The 16,832-nt window shown below is 34.2% G+C and overlaps 1 long non-coding RNA gene across 1 annotated transcript in view; it reads right to left on the minus strand.

The window, feature by feature from the left end:
• Positions 1-510: 510 nt before the first annotated feature.
• LOC112678391 (uncharacterized) overlaps positions 511-16,832 on the minus strand; it is a 52,643-nt gene continuing 36,321 nt past the window's right edge. The window contains exon 2 of the long non-coding RNA XR_003147531.3: positions 511-656. This is a non-coding gene — a long non-coding RNA (uncharacterized LOC112678391). The remainder of the gene's footprint in view (positions 657-16,832) is intronic.

The raw sequence follows: 16,832 nt of genomic DNA on the forward strand, positions 1-16,832 counted from the left end.
GCTTCAGTCTCAGTGATGATGGTGGGGAAAGAAACTAGAATTATTTTCTCAATGTCCCACCTGTCACCCTGCTTTCTCCTTATTTTTAATTTTTCTCTTATTGGGGAGGAAATTTTTCCTTTACTCTTAAAAAGTTATTCTGGTTGGTCTAATAATTAAATTGACATGAGGAGGGTGCCTGGTTGGCTCAGTGGTTGAGTATCTGCTTTGGTTCAGGGTGTGATCCTGGGTCCTGGGATCGAGTCCTGCACTGGGGTCCCTGCAGGGAGCCTGCTTCTCCCTCTGCCTATATCTCTGCCTCTCTGCTGGATCTTGATTGCATTCAGCTTAAAACAGTCCACAAACCAAAGTGGCACATTTTTAGGGACACTTGTTCTGAATCCCTTCACTTTCAAGACCAGATCCAAGTTTTGTAGGACTTTAAGTTTACACAATTTGGGGATCTTTCTTGAAGTAAAAAAAAAAGTACTGCATTAGTCTACTCCAGTTGCCATAACAAAATACCATAGATTGGGTGCTGAAACAACAGAAATTTATTTTTTCAGAGTCTGGAGGCTGCAAATTCAAGATCAAGTTGCCACTGGAGTTGATTTCTGCTGAGACCTTTCTTCCTGGCTTGAAGATGGCCATCTTTTCTCTGTGTCCACACATGGTATCTTCAGTATATGAGCAGGAGAGAGAGAGAGACAGAGAGAGAATCATATTGAGAAAGACTTGATGATGTCTATGGTTCAAAAAGCAAACCAATTAGTAGAAAATGTTGTTCAATTTATATCTTGTGCCCAATTATAGACTAATTGTGAGTCAAAGGCTTGGGATGTTCAAATGATTCCATCTTATTGGTGGTCAACTATCAACAGAACAGCTTTGCTTAGGGTAGTACTTTCATGTAAGAAAATGGTAGAAATGTAGAAATGTAGTTGGGGATATGTGTGGCAGCATCATGGAGAGAGGAAGATAAATCATGAAAATAATAGTAAGAATACTATACAGATGATCATATAAATGTCTACCACACTTTTTTAAACCGATATTATAATAACATCTCACCTTTCCTTTTCGATTTAAACTGATTTTCCTAGTACTTTTTTGCCATATTACTTTAAATAAATGTATTTTAAATTCAAAATATATTTTCAAACAAGCTTAACTAAGATCTCAATGAAAGAGTATTTTCAAAGGCATGGGGTTTCCTTGATTGGTAAAGAATAAATAATAATATATTCATTAAAATAATGATAGTGCAACTTTCTTTTTTTTAAAGATTTTATTTATTTTTATTTACTCATGAGAGACACACACACACACAGAGAGAGAGGCAGAGACACAGGCAGAGGGAGAAGCAGGCTCCATTCAGGGAGCCTGATGTGGGACTGGATCCTGGAACTCCAGGATCACACCCTGGGCTGAAGGCGGCGCTAAACCACTGAGCCACCAGGGCTGCCCGATAGTGAACTTTCACGTTATTTTATCCCATTGTGCGATCTCTATCCTATTAGTTGTATTGTTTTCAAATTATTATTTGTTTTGATTTTCTGATTGGTGTGATGGAGAAAAGGGAATGTGATATGTGTCTTTTTTTCCAGTAATAAAAGAAAAATGATGATTTGATGATGATGAAAAATGTTATTTTCTTATTATATCTTGTGTGTCCCAGAGAAAAAGAATGTCAACCTATTATAGAATCTTATACAATTTGAAATCAATGTAATTTTTGTATTGAGAAGAACATGACATTTACAAAACATATGGATAATATCCAGGTAAATTAAGACCTATCAGCATTGCCTTTAGCTGGTAAAATGCCCACATTTTCATCAACTTTATTTAGACAATTTTTCTAACATATGTTAGACATAAGCGTGTGTAAAGAATTGTGCCAATTTGGAGATTAACTTTAATTTGCATAATATATTCCAAAACCTCATGGGAAGAGCCTATAGGATTATTAGGAACTAGAATAGCCTAACCACTCTTAAGAAAATGTGTGTTGTCCTTTGGTGGATGAAAATCCATCCACAATTGACCTTTCTTTTTCTTCCTTTTTTTAAAAGGAAGGTGTCTTTTTTTTTTTTTTCAAATTTACTATCATACTGTTTTTTAAATTAAGCTTTACTCTAATTTCAGTATATCTAACATACAGCGTTATATTCATTTCAGGTATACAAATAATGATTTAACAATTATATACATTACTGAGCACTCAGTATGATAAGTGTACTCTTTAATTCCCATCCCTATTTCACTCATCCTACCCCACCCCACTCCCCTCTGGTAACCAGAAGTTTGTTCTGTATAGTTAAGAGTCTGTTTCTTGATTTGTTTCTCTCCCTTTATTCCCTTGATTGGTTTGTTTTGTTTCTTAATTCCACATATGAGTGAAATCAATGGCATCTGTCTTTCTCTGGTTTATTTCACTTAACATCATACTCTCTAGAGCCATCCATGTCTTTGCAAATGGCAAGATTTCATTCTTTTTTATGGCTGAATGAGATATATATATATATATAGTATATATAGTATATATATACTATATATATATATTTCGTATTTTTGGGTAAACACTAAGTAGTGCAATTACTGGAACATGGTACAGTTCCATCTTTAACTTTTCGAGGATCTTCCATACTGTTTTCCAGAGTGGCTGCACCAATTTGCATTCCCATTAACAATGCAAGAGGGTTCCTATTTCTTCACATCTTCTCTAACACTTGCTTTTTGTGTTTTTGATTTTAGCTGTTTTGACAGATATAAAGTGATATCTCATTGTAGTTTTGATTTGCATTTCCCTGATGAGTGATTTTGAATATCTTTTAATGTGTCTGTTGGCCATCTGCATTTCTTCTTGGAGAAATCTCTATTCATATATTCTGCCCAATTTTTCATTGGACTATTTGTTATTCGGGTGTTGAGTTGTATAAGTTCTTTATGTATTTGGGATACTAAACCTTTATCAGATATGTCATTTGCAAAACAAACAAAAAAGATCATGACTCAATTAAAGCATGGGTTAATTGGCATTTAACACCAGTTATTTAAGCTCCAAAAAAAATTGAAGCTCATAAAAGGAAAGGTTTGAATTTTTCTATAATGCTTTCGAGTACCCCTTGACTTGTGATAAAACAAAACATGCCTTGGTTTAGTACTTGAAAACAAACTGCTATATTTTTGTGTGAAAGAGCTAATCATGTGTTTGGTGGGCGAAAAGAAATTATTTTAGCCAAGTAGTATACTCCCATCAGCAGACAAGCTTGTAGATTCTTAGGAAATTTCATGCCAGTGAGGTATGATTTAGGGATTCTGTGAGATCACAAATGGCCACAAATTGTACAGTCAATGTGATGGATGTAACCCTTACTAGTGAGAGATTAGAGCCTCAAATAGGCTATATTATGGTGGTTAATTCTCATTTGGAAGGTAAAGGATTTTTTTTATAGTGATAGGGTTAGTTTCTCAGATATTTTAATTTCTGATATTACAGTGTCCCCAACCATTTAAAAAGTAATATTACATTTGGGAAATATTTAGACAGATATTAGAATAAAAGAAATATTAGACTTTTCAATAGTATGTGTTTCTCTGATTTATTTCCCTTAATTTTCCCCTGATGAATTTAATTGTCCTTTGTCTGACATATAAGTTGTTAATAATGAGATTCATTCAAGACTATGAATTTTCCTCTAAGTAAAGCTTTGGATGGATTTCCTAAGTTTGATTTGTAGTTCTAATTATAATCATTTTCTTTGTTACAATTTTGATTTTCTTTCTCAAATGTTAAGACTCATGTATTTTGTTAGGCTTCCCCAAGCTGATTGGGTTTGTTTTCCATATAGTTAGATTTGTCTTATGGTTAGTTATTAATTTTTAGTTTTACAATGCCATTCTTGGAAATTTTGAGTGGCACAAATTTTCCTTTTATGTTTTTATGGAGATTTTATTTGTAGCATGATATGATAGTTACCAAATATAACTTAATTTTTTTCTTTAAAATCTGGGAGAAATAAAATTTGCCTTCTATTATACAGATTCAATTTTCTACACCATCTGTTATGTTGTTTATATCTTCCAGCATGTATCAATTTTGTTATCTTCCATTGTCCCATCCTTTTTCATGTCTTCCATCTCCCTTTCAATCTATCCTGTCCTCTTTTTCTGTCTGTGTGCTCATATTTCTTCAGTTTATGATTTTTTATCATCTATATTGGATCCCAAACTTTTTGTGATATTTATTTCTGGATTGTGTAGCAGATCACTTTCAAAGGTATAGTTTTTCTATAAGCCTTCTGCATCCTATTCCCTGTCTTTTGTTTTACAAAATTTATTTATAAATGTCACATCACTTTTTCTTTTCTGCTTATACCCAAATGAAGTTAACTTGTAATTGCATTGCACTTGATCCATCCTCTGTCACTTGTTTGATTGTAGATTTACAACTAGATGCCAAATTGACATGTATGAGTAATGCCCATTTTGGGGTAAGAATTCATCCAATGCAAGTTAGTTCTAATAGGTCAATGTTTCTTTCTAAGCCTACCTCATTTGGAACATGAAAAGCTATCATACTCATCCAATACTAATGTCAGTCTAGTCTATGCTAGGTTATGTTATTGTATTTTATTTTTTATTTTCACAGTGTTTTGCCAGTGAAGATAACTTCTTACAGAATATTGATCATAACGTTGTCTTCTCTATGTTTTCTATTCAATATTATACAATTGGTAGTGTCTTTAAAGATGTCAGTTAATTGGGGGTTTAGATGTGGAGAAGGCAGAAAAAGGGTGAGGGACAAGTACTATGCTAGTTTTACATTCTGTACTTAAGAACAAAAAGTCTGGATACTTAGTTTTCTAATTAGTAGAATCCCTTATTAAGGAAACAAAGGTATGAGAATGTATGAAGCATTATCATTTTTTAGTATTTAAGATATATCATAAATGTCAACTGAAGGTTTTTCTTTCTCAATCTAGTTTTGCATATATTATAACTAAAGCCAGTTCTTCCTAGATTCTGGCATTATGTCTTGTGAAATTCTGATTTTCTGTGTTATTGTTTCTACTTTTTCTTGGAAAATTTTAGTGATGACTTGTGGCAACTTTTATTAGGGGTGAGGGAATCCTACTTAATTGATGCTCTTTGGAACTATAAATCCTCACAGATTAACCAAAAAATAGTAATAATAAAGCATGGAGAAAAAGAATATTAAATTAAGTGTTTGAACTCTGACCTCTTTTATTAATTGCTGGTATAACTATAGCAAACCACTAACAACTTTGGCATCTTAGTTTTCTTATCTATAAAATTAGAAGATCAGAGTTCATGATTATTAAATTTGGCTTATATCTAAAATACATGATTTATTATCTTGTTTATATGTCACATATTACAGAGTCATATTTTCCAGACTTGGGCAAATTTATATTAGGCAAAGATATGGAACTTATTTATTCTCCTTTACACTCAGAAAGACCACTTCAGGCAGTCAACTTAGAAGGCAAAAGAGCTTGCCACTTCTTACTCCAGTTAGTCAAAGGATAAATGGGACTGCTATGAGCCATTTAACAGATTTTTAACTCTACTATAGGGCATTTTGCTTACAGAAAAATATGTATATATATATATATATATATACACACACACACGCACACACACACACACACATTATACAACTAACTCTTGAATAATTCAGAGTTTAGTGGCATCAGCAACTGCATAGTCAAAAATCCCCGTATAACCTTTGACTCCCAAAAAACTTAATTACTAATAGCCCATTATTGATCATAAGCCTTACTGGTAATATTGACAGTCGATTAACATATATTTTTATATATGTAATGTATATTGTATTCTAACAATAAGGTAAGCTAGAGGAAAGAAAATGCTATTAAGAAAGTCATAAGGAAGAGAAAATACATTTACAGTAATCTGTTGTATTTATGGGTAAGAAAAAGCCCATGTATGAATGGACTCATGCAGTTCAAAACCATGTTTTTCAAGTCAACTATATATATAAAAATATATACACATATACACATATAGTTTTTAATTCTTATGCTTCTAAGAAAAGATTTTAACTTATTTATTTTTTATGATATGGAAGACCCCCACAATTCTCTCAAAATCTTGATATCCCTTTATGTAAGTGGTTATTCATCCCAATGGTCTTTGACAGACAACAGCATGGCATCTATGTTTATCTTGGGGAAAAAGAACTCTGTATTAGTGAAATGTTGCAGATATAATTATCTTCTCATCTCTAGATAGAAAACATCAACAAAGTAGTTTTTAATTTTACATTTTTGAGGTTTTGTACAATTTATATGAGGCTATTTATTTAGGGGCAGAAATGCTTTCTTAAATATAAAAACGTTGATTAATCAGAAATAATTTGACTATTTAAACTTGTTCAATTTAATGTTCATTTCTCAACTCACATAAAACTACTATATTTTCTCCTAGCTTGGAGCAAGGCTCAGAGCATGCTTTCATTAAAAAGTGTTTGAAGTCTTTAAGAAAGTTGATGCCTCTAGCTTTTTGTTATGATTTTTTAGAAAGCAATTATCATTTTAAATCTAAAATCATTTTTATTACAAACAACAACCTTCTAGCAAATTCAGATGTTTTTCATTTCAAGTACTTTTTCCCAGGTGGGTTAGTTAACATTTTCCCTACATTCTTCAGATTTCAAGTTCCAAGTGCTAAATTTTTATTTTCCTAAGAATCATAGAATGTATTCATCTAAAGATGAACACAATTTATGAACTTATTTTGGTAGTAAATTTATGAAAATTTTGAAAGAAAAAGATACAAGCCACTAATGGCACACACTGAGCTTGTGTTGTTTAGAAAAGTCAGGGAAGATTTATAAACTAAAAAAATCTAAATCAGCCTAGTTTAGAAGGTTCTGTGCCAAAAATAAAAATTTAAAGAGGACTGTACTCTGTTTGCTTAGGACAATGTTCTCAAAGTTTTCATGGTAAGAAGGAATCTCACAATATTTGTGCAGCCTAGTGTGCACAGCTCATCATAAAGACCTTTTTATTACAACTGGGTCTCCTATATTTTTGGCCAGTAGCAATTGCCACTACATGAATAGGGCCTAAAGAGAAGGGGAAAAAATCACTGAGAGCTTTTGAAAATGAGACTTATACACAATTAATGGATCATATCATATTCAAACTATGTATTTCCCAGATCATATCTAAAAGTCCTTAGCAGTTACAAAAATAACAAACCGGTGGACAAATGACAGATATCAAAATTATTGTACAAAGTGAATCCAAGTTACCCAAATGGATGACTTCCCAAAGTTGGAAACACTCTTTCAGATAAACTAAACTTTCCTTTAAAGTTAAAAGTCTCTGTGTTTCAGCGCTGGAGAAAAATACCCAGCCCCTGGGGATTATAAATGGTTGATGGATCACTTAAGGACTACATTTTCATTAGCTTCCCTTTATGACTGCATTATCCAACTCAATAACTAACACTTGACTTTAATATTTTTTGTTTCTTCATCATGGCTAGGCATGAAGACTGAAGCATGGCTTTGAAGACTGAGCATGGCTACTGAGCACTCACTGTATGTCAAATGCTGAGCACTTTACATTTTGTTTGAAATCCTCTCAGTGCTGATGTGGAGTAGTTATCACTTCATTGTCGGGTTCCAGAGAGATCTGAGGTGGGAAGTGATTCTTTTCCAGGGACACAAGGTTACCTTATGGTTAAAATAAAATCAATACCTTTCTATCTAAGAAGATATTTTTTTTCTTATAAATACAAATTGTTCATAGCTGAGACCAAAAATTCTAATTCAGAGTAGTACACAAACAGAAATTAAGTGCAAATCATTTTCTAAAGCATCTCTTAAAAGCACCCCCTCAATGTAATCTAGACTTGGTGATTTCTCTCTCTTTGGAGTACTTTTTAACTCTGGTGAAAGCACTTACCAAATTATTTTTGTGCCTAAATTTAATCCCTGATTTATTATCTCAAAGAAATGTTTATTCTTTGAGATGAAATTTGACATAGTCATTTCCCTAAAGTTATTAGCGCAATGGAAAGGTTGTTGAAATAATTTGAATAATTATTGCAAATAGAAGTCTGAATGAGTTTTTTGATGACAGCCTCCCCCAAATTAACAAACCTAAAACAGACAAACAAAAACAAAAGAAAACCAACCATAGTCTCACAATTTATCATTCTTGTTTCACCTTCTTCATCAAGACTGGAATAGGACCAAATATCTGATTTAATGGAGAATGACCTGGGAAGCTTTGTACTATAAATGTAATTCTATTGGTCTCTACAAAACATGTTACTTTGGATCCAAATCCTATTACCATCCTCCCAGCAACTTCATAGTCAAGATTACTAATAAGTACAAAATAAATCTGGCATGCCCCTCAACATCTTTGAAGGCTTTATTAACATAAAATATCCTAGATTGAAAAAAATAATTGTGGTATAATAGCACATTGGCAAAGTTTAATGTGAGAGGTCAGGTGTAATAAAAAGATTGTATATAACTTTTTGGTGATTGGGTAAATGGAGTAGGAGTAATTAAAAAATATTTTCTCTGCAATTTTAATTCATTTATCTACAAATAGTTTTGAAATCTGAAAATATGCCAGGAACCATTCAGAGAGAGAACTACTCTGAGCAAATAGAAGTCCTACTATATGAGCCGTCCATCACACTATGCATCAGCTCTTCTTCCATGCATTTTTGGAGGAATTGATACTCTACCTATCTACTTCCCTCTTTTCTTTCTCTAATAGAACCTTGATTCAACATTTTAACATACAGAAAAGTACTCTCATCTTAACACACACACAGAGCACAGCACACACCCTCCCATTTCCTTCTCCAGCTACTCTTGTTGACCCTCACAGCTATCTTCCTGAAAAACTTGTTTATTTAGCTGTCACAAGTTTTCTCACATCCAACTTAGTCCTCATTCCATTCCAGCATGACTTCCACCCATGTGGTTGCAACAAAGCAAATCTTACAAAGCCTTCAAAAGTTCTCCATTTGTCCAAATCCAGTGGAATAACAAATTCTTATTGTGCTGACTTCTTAGCTGAATTTGACACTTCTGACCATTTCCTCTTTCTTGAAAAACTCTTTACTTGTTTCTTTTCTTCTTCACTCTCCCATGGCTTCTTCAAGGCAATGCTTGTAAGCTTGTCCTTTTTTATATGATATTTAAATATTGGGTATCTGAAAGTTCAGTCTTATGCCTTTTTTGCATTTATCATATTTTCTGTCTTGACAACTTCCCATCATTTTAAATTACTCTCTATGTAGGATTATTTTTGACATGCATTAAACTGTACATATTTAAATTGTATAATTTGGTAGCTCTTGACCTATGCACACACCTAAGAAACTATCAACAGAATCAAGGAGATAAATGTGTCCACCACCACCAAAAGTTTCCAATGCCACCTTATAATCCCTTCCCAAGGCATCTCTATCTACCTCCTTCTGGCAATTACTGCTCTGCTTTCTGTCACTATAGTTTTGATTGAATATTTGATCATTATATAAATAGAAGCATACAGCATGTATAATTCTTTTTGTTCAGCTTGTTCTGAGATTCATTCATGTTGCTGCATGTCATTATCTTTTTTATTTTTTAATTTAATTTAATTTTTTATTGAAGTTCGATTTGCCAACATATAGTGTTAACACCCAGGACTCATCTCATCAAGTGTCCTCCTTAGTGCCTATCACTCAGTTACCTCATCACTCTACCCAACTCCCCTTCCACTACCCTTTGTTCATTTCCCAGAGTTAGAAGTCTCTCATGTTTTGTCACCTTCTTTAATTTTTCCCACTCATTTTCCCTCCTTTCCCTTATAATTCCTTTTGTTGCTTCTTATATTCCCCGTATGAGTGAAACCATATGATGATTGTCCTTCTCCAATGGACTTACTTCACTCAGCATAATACCCTCCAGCTCCATCCATGTCAAAGCAAATGGTGGGTATTCATCCTTTCTAATAGCTGAGTAATATACCATTGTATATATAGACCACATCTTCTTTATCCATTCATCTGTTGAAGGACATCATGGCTCCCTCCACAGTTTGACTATTGTGGATGTTGATGCTATAAACACTGGTGTACAGTTGTCCTGACATTTCACTGCATCTGTATCTTTGGGCTAAATATCCAGTAGTGGAATTCCTGGGTCATAGAGTAACTCTATTTTTAACAATTTGAGAAACCTCCACACAGTTTTCCAGAGTGGCTGCACCAGTTCACATTCCCACCAACAATGCAAGAGGGTTCCCCTTTCTCCACATCCTCTCCAACATTTGTTGTTTCCTGTCTTGTTAATGTTCAACATTCTCACTGGTGTAAGGTGGTATCTCATTGTGGTTTTGATTTGTATTTCCCTGATGTCAAGTGATGAGGAGCATTTTTTCATGTGCTTGTTGGCCATGTCTATGTCTTCTTTGGTGAAATTTCTGTTCATTTCTTGTGCCCATTTCATGACTGGATTCTTTGTTTCTTGGGTGTTGAGTTTAATAAGTTCTTTATAGATCTTGGATATTAGCCCTTTATCTGATATGTCATTTGCAATTATCTTCTCCTATTCTGTGGGTTGCCTTTTAGTTTTGTTGACTGTTTCTTTTGCTCAGCAGAAGCTTTTTATCTTGATTAAGTCCCAATAGTTCATTTTTGCTTTTGTTTTCTTTGGCTTTATAGATGTATCCTGCAAAAAGTTGCTGTGGCCAAGTTCAAAAAGGGTGTTGCCTGTGTTCTTCTCTAGGATTTTGATGGAATCTTGTCTCACATTTAGATCTTTCATCCATTTTGAGTTTATCTTGGTATGGTGTAAGAAAGTGGTCCTGTTTCTTTCTTCTACATGAGGCTGTCCAGTTTCCCCAACACCATTTGTTGAAGAGACCGTCCTTTTTCCAGTGGATAGTCTTTCCTGCTTTGTCAAATATTAGTTGACCATAGAATTGGGGGGCCATTTCTGGATTCTCTATTCTGTTCCATTGATCTATGTGTCTGTTTTTGTGCCAGCACCACACTGTCTTGATGACCACAGCTTTGTAGTACAGCTTGAAATCTGGCATTGTGATGCCCCCAGCATTGGTTTTTCAATATTCCCCTGGCTATTCGGGGTCTTTTTTGGTTCCACACAAATCTTAAGATTATTTGTTCCAAACTCAAATACACAAGCTAAACTCACACCTAAAGGAGTTGGATAAAGAACAGCAAGTAAAACCTACACCAGGCAGAAGAAGGGTGATAATAGAGATTCGAGCAGGACTCAATGAAATAGAGAACAGAAGAACTGTAGAACAGATCAACAAAACCAGAAGTTGGTTGTTTGAAAGAATTCATAACAGATAAGCCCCTAGCCAGCCTTATTAAAAAAGAAAAGACTCGAATTAATAAAATCAAGAATGAAAGAGGAGAAATCACAACCAATACCAAGGAAATACAAACGATTTCAAGAACGTATTATGAGCAGGTATACACCAATAATTTAGGCAATCTAGAAGAAATGGATGCATTTCTGGAAAACCACAAATTACCAAAACTGGAACAGGAAGAAATAGAAAACCTGAACAGGCCGATAACCAGGGAGGAAATTGAAGCAGTCATCAAAAACCTCCCAAGACACAAAAGTCCGGGGACAGATGGCTTCCCAGGGGAATTCTATCAAATGTTTAAAGAAGAACTGATACTTATTCTACTAAAGCTCTTCCGAAGGATAGAAAGGGATGGAATACTTCCAAACTCGTTTTATGAGGCCAGCATAACCTTGATTCCAAAACCAGACAAAGACCCCACCAAAAAAGAGAATTATAGGCCAATATCCCTGATGAACACAGATGCAAAAATTCTCAACAAGATACTAGCCAATAGGATCCAACAATACATTAAGAAGATTCTTCACCATGACCAAGTGGGAGTTATCCCCGGGATGCAAGGCTGGTTCAACACTTGTAAAACAACTTGATAGACCATATCAACAAGAGAAAAAACAAGAACCATATGATCCTCTCAATAGATACAGAGAAAGCATTTGACAAAATACAGCTTCCATTCCTTATCAAAACTCTTCAGAGTGTAGGGATAAAGGGAACATTCCTCGACATCTTAAAAGCCATCTACGAAAAGCCCACAGCAAATATCATTCTCAATGGGGAAGCACTGGGAACCTTTCCCCTAAGATCAAGAACATGACAGGGATGTCTACTCTCACCACTGCTATTCAACATAGTACTAGAAGTCCTAGCCTCAGCAATCAGACAACAAAAAGAAATAAAAGGCATTCAAATTGGCAAAGAAGAAGTTAAACTTTCCCTCTTCACAGATGAAATAATACTGTACATAGAAGACCCAAAAAACTCCACCCCAAGATTGCTAGAACTCATACAACACTGCAGAAATGTGGCAGGATACAAAATCAACACCCAGAAATCAGTGGCATTTCTATACACTAACAATGAGACTGAAGTAAGCGAAATTCAGGAGTCAATCCCATTTACAATTGCACCCCAAACCATAAGATACCTAGGAATAAACCTCACCCAAGAGGTAAAGGATCTATACACTAAAAACTACAGAACACTTCTGAAAGAAATTGAGGAAGACACAAAGAGAAGGAAAAATATTCCATGCTCATGGATTGGAAGAATTAATATTGTGAAAATATCTATACTACCCAGGGCAATTTACACATTCAATGCAATCCCTACCAAATTACTTTTTTTTTTTTTTAAGGGAGAGAATATGAGGTGGTGTGAGGGGCAGAGGGAGAAGGAAATTCATTTTATGCAGGCTCCACAGCCAGTCCAGAGCTGGAGGTGGAGCTCAATCTTATCACCCTGAGTTCATGACCTAAGCCAAACTCAAGAGTCTGATTCTTGGGTCCTGGGTGGCTCAGTGGTTGAGCGTTTGACTTTGGCTCAGGGCATGATCCTGGGGTTTGGGGATCGAGTCCCACATTGGGCTCCTTGCTAGGAGCCTGCTTCTCCTTCTGCCCATGTCTCTGCCTCTCTCTGTGTCTTTCATAAATAAATAAAAATCTTTTTTAAAAGTCTAATATTTACTGAGCCACCCAGATGCCCCATATACATTACTTTCTATCTTGAGCAGTTTTCTCTTGTATGGATATGCTGCAACTGGCTTACCTATCATCTTGAGGATGGACAACTTAGGTGGTTTCCAAGTTTTGGCTGTTGCAAATTAAGCTGCTATAATCATTTTTAGTAGTTTTGTATGACCATAAGCTTTCTTTGTCTTGGATAAATATCTAGGAGAAGAATGGTTGGATCATATGATACATATATGTTCAACTATCATTCTAAATTTTTTAAGCCTAAGTGGAGACATTCTCCTTTTCTTCTTTTTTCCACTTCTTTTTGATAAATAGAATATGTTTTATGATTCTATTTTATCCTTTTTGTTGGCTTACTAGCTAAAATTTTTAAAAAATTGGTAATTGCTTTAAGGAGGAGAGTATTTATTTCAGTGGTCTCCTTTCAAAGTGTAATCATGCCCATCTCACATATTAAACATTAATACAGTACATTTCCATTTCTCTCCTTCCTCTCTTCTACACTATTGTCAGTCAATTTGCTTTACTTATACAAATGTTATAGACTCCACACTTTTTTTTTGAAAAGTGTATCTTTTAGAAATACTAAGGAATAGGAAAAAATCTTACACATGTACTCATGTATTTGGCATGATGCTCTGATGCTCTTCATTCCATTGTGTAGATCTATTTTCCATCTGTTATCATTTTTCCTGTGCCTGAAAAACTTCCTTAATTTTTTCTTATAGTGCACTCTGCTGATGATAAATTCTTTCAGTTTTTGTATAGATGATAAAGTCTTTATTTTGCTTTCTTTCTTTGGAAGACATTTTTGGTGCTTATAGAATTCTACATTTATAAATTTATTTTCTTCTAGTATCTTGAAAATTTTGTTCCACTGTCTTCTTGCTTTTATTGTTTCCAAGAGAAATCTGTTGTAATTTATTTGTTCCTTTATATGTTGCATCTTTTTTTCTCTGCTTTTAAGATTTAGTTACTGCTTTTGAGCATTTTTCTTATGATGCATCATGGTAATATTCTTTAATTTTTTGTGCTTGAAGCCTTTTATGTTTCTTGGATCAGTGAGTAATAATTTTCATCAAATTTGGAAAATTTTTGACCATTATTTTTCCAATTTTTTCTCTATCTTTTCATTTAAGGGCACCATTTACACAAATATTATACCTGAACATGTTTGATAGATTGCTGATGCTCTTTCATTTCTTTTAATTCTCTTTTCTGCCTGTGTTTCATTCTGAAATATCCTAGACTATGTCTTCAAGTTTAATAATCTCTTATTCTTCCATGCCCACTTGGGCCTTAATCCTATCCAATGTATTTTAATCTTACACAACATTGCTTTCACATCTGAAAATATAATGTGCACCTTTAAAAAATCTCCTATGTTTCTACTTAACTTTTGAACAGATCGAATGCAATAATAATAATTGTTTTAACGTACTTGCCTGCTAATTATAACATCTATGCCAGTTCTGAATCAGTTTTGATCAACTGAATTTTTTTTCTTTCAATTGTGGGTTGGCATTTTCTTATTTCTTTGCATGCCTTATAATCTTTGATCAAGTAACAGAATTTATGAATTTTATCTTTTTGGGCACTAGATATTGTATCCCTATAAATAGATATTAAGCATTGTTCTGGGATGAAAGCAAATTATTGGAAATAGATTGATAGTTTTTGCTATTGATTTTAGGATTTGTTAGGCAGGGCCCAAGCAACACTTTGGGTGGGGCTAGTTATTTTTCACTAAGACACAAGGGTTTTGTGAATTCTCTATAGAAATAGAGAAAATGAAAAATGCTTTATGAAAAATGAGATTTTCTCCAGTCTTGATGGTTGATACAGACAGTATTTTTAGCCTTGTGTGAATGCTCAGTGCAGATATCTACTCTCTAGTACTCCATCATGTGAAGTCTATTTACATTAATTGCCCTGGAGTCTTATTTAGCTCTGTGCCCCCCAACTCAGTCTGCTGGGGCTTTATCTCTGTTCCCTCCACCTATACTGCAGCCTAGAAGATCCTTCAAGATAGTAAGCAGATTAGAGTGCCTGGGTGGCTCAGCAGGTTAAGTGTCTGACTTGTTCTTGGCTCAGTTCTTGATTTCAGGGTTATGGTTCAAGCCCCTGGGTGTGGAGCCTACTCAAAAAAAAAAAAAAAAAAAAAAAAAAAAAAAAAGCTAAAAAGCTAGTATGCAGATACAATCAAGATATAATCTTAGGGCTCACATTGTTTTATTTCATGTCTCTCAAACATCTCTGCCTTTTGTTAACTGATACCCAGCATCTTGAAAACCATTGTTTCACTCATCTGGTCTGTTTTGTCTGTTTTAGATTTCAGCGTATTCTAGTGTTCTTACTCCTGACTTGCCTACAAGTGGAAATTATTTATCTATATAGTATAATTCCGAAAATGTAAGTATCCAACCAGGTTATGTTTTTCTCATGAATCATAAATTTTAATCATCTTATATATCTGAATTTGTATTTATGTATGTCTCATTAAAATGTGAGATTCCTGAGAACAGGGACCTTGTTGATTCTGTGTCTCACATTTGTCAGAAACATGGTATGTATCTTATCAATATTTGTTGATTAAATATGTAAATTGGATTTCTCTTTCTCTTTATCAGACATTGCTTACAATTGATAAAGCTACACAGGCATATCAAGATCTCCCAAAGTCCGTAGTTAACATAGGGGTCCCTCTTGGTGTTGTACATCCTATGGGTTTGGACAAATGTATAACGACATGTATCTGCTAGTATAGTATCATACAGAGTAGTTGCACTACCCTAAAAATCTTTGCACTCCACCTATTCATCCTTCCCTCCCTCACAATCCCTGGCAACCACTCTCCTTTTTACTGTGTTCATAATTTTGTCTTTTGCAGAATATTATATAGCTAAAACCTTACAGTGTGTAGCCATTTCAGGTTGACTTCTTTCGCTATTGTTATGCATTTAAATTTCTTCCATGTCTTTTCACAGCTTGATAGTCCATTTCTTTTTAGTGTTGAATAATATTCCATTGTCTGGATGTACTATATTTTGTTTTTTCATTCATCTACTGAAGGACATCTTGGTTGCCTCCAAGTTTGGTGTTTGTGAAGCTATAAACATCCGTGTGTGGGTTTTTGTGTGGATGTAAATTTTCATCTTCTCTGAGTAAATACCAAGGAACATAATTGCTAGATCATATGGTAAGGATATGTTTTGCTTTGTAAGAATCTGTCAAACTGTCTTCTAAAGTGACACTACCGTTTTACATTTCCATCAGCAATGAACAAATGTTTCTGTTGCTCCACATCCTTGTCAGCATTTGGTGTTGTCAGTGCTCTAGATTTGGCCATTCTAAAAGTATATAATAGTATCTCATGATTGTTTTAATTTGCATTTTTCTGATGACATATGATATATAGCATCTTTTTATGTGATTATTTGCCACTGTATATCTTCTTTTGTGAGGTGCTTGTTCAAGTCTTTAGCTCATTTTTAATCAAGTTGTTTGTTTTCTTATTACATTTTAGGAGTTCTTCATATATTTTGGAAAATATTTCTTTATATAGATATATTAATATTTCTTTATATGTTTTTGCCAATATTTTCTCCCAGTTTATGGCTTGTCTTATTCTTTGACATTGTCTTTTACAAAGCATAGACTTCTTTTTTATTTTCTGCTTTGCTTTTGCTTATGGTGGTTAAGATCTGCCCTGAAATCCCTGATATTATCCCAGCCTTGGGCCCCT

Source organism: Canis lupus, chromosome 29 (genome assembly GCF_003254725.2).
Source record: "Canis lupus dingo isolate Sandy chromosome 29, ASM325472v2, whole genome shotgun sequence".
Taxonomy (NCBI): domain Eukaryota; kingdom Metazoa; phylum Chordata; class Mammalia; order Carnivora; family Canidae; genus Canis; species Canis lupus.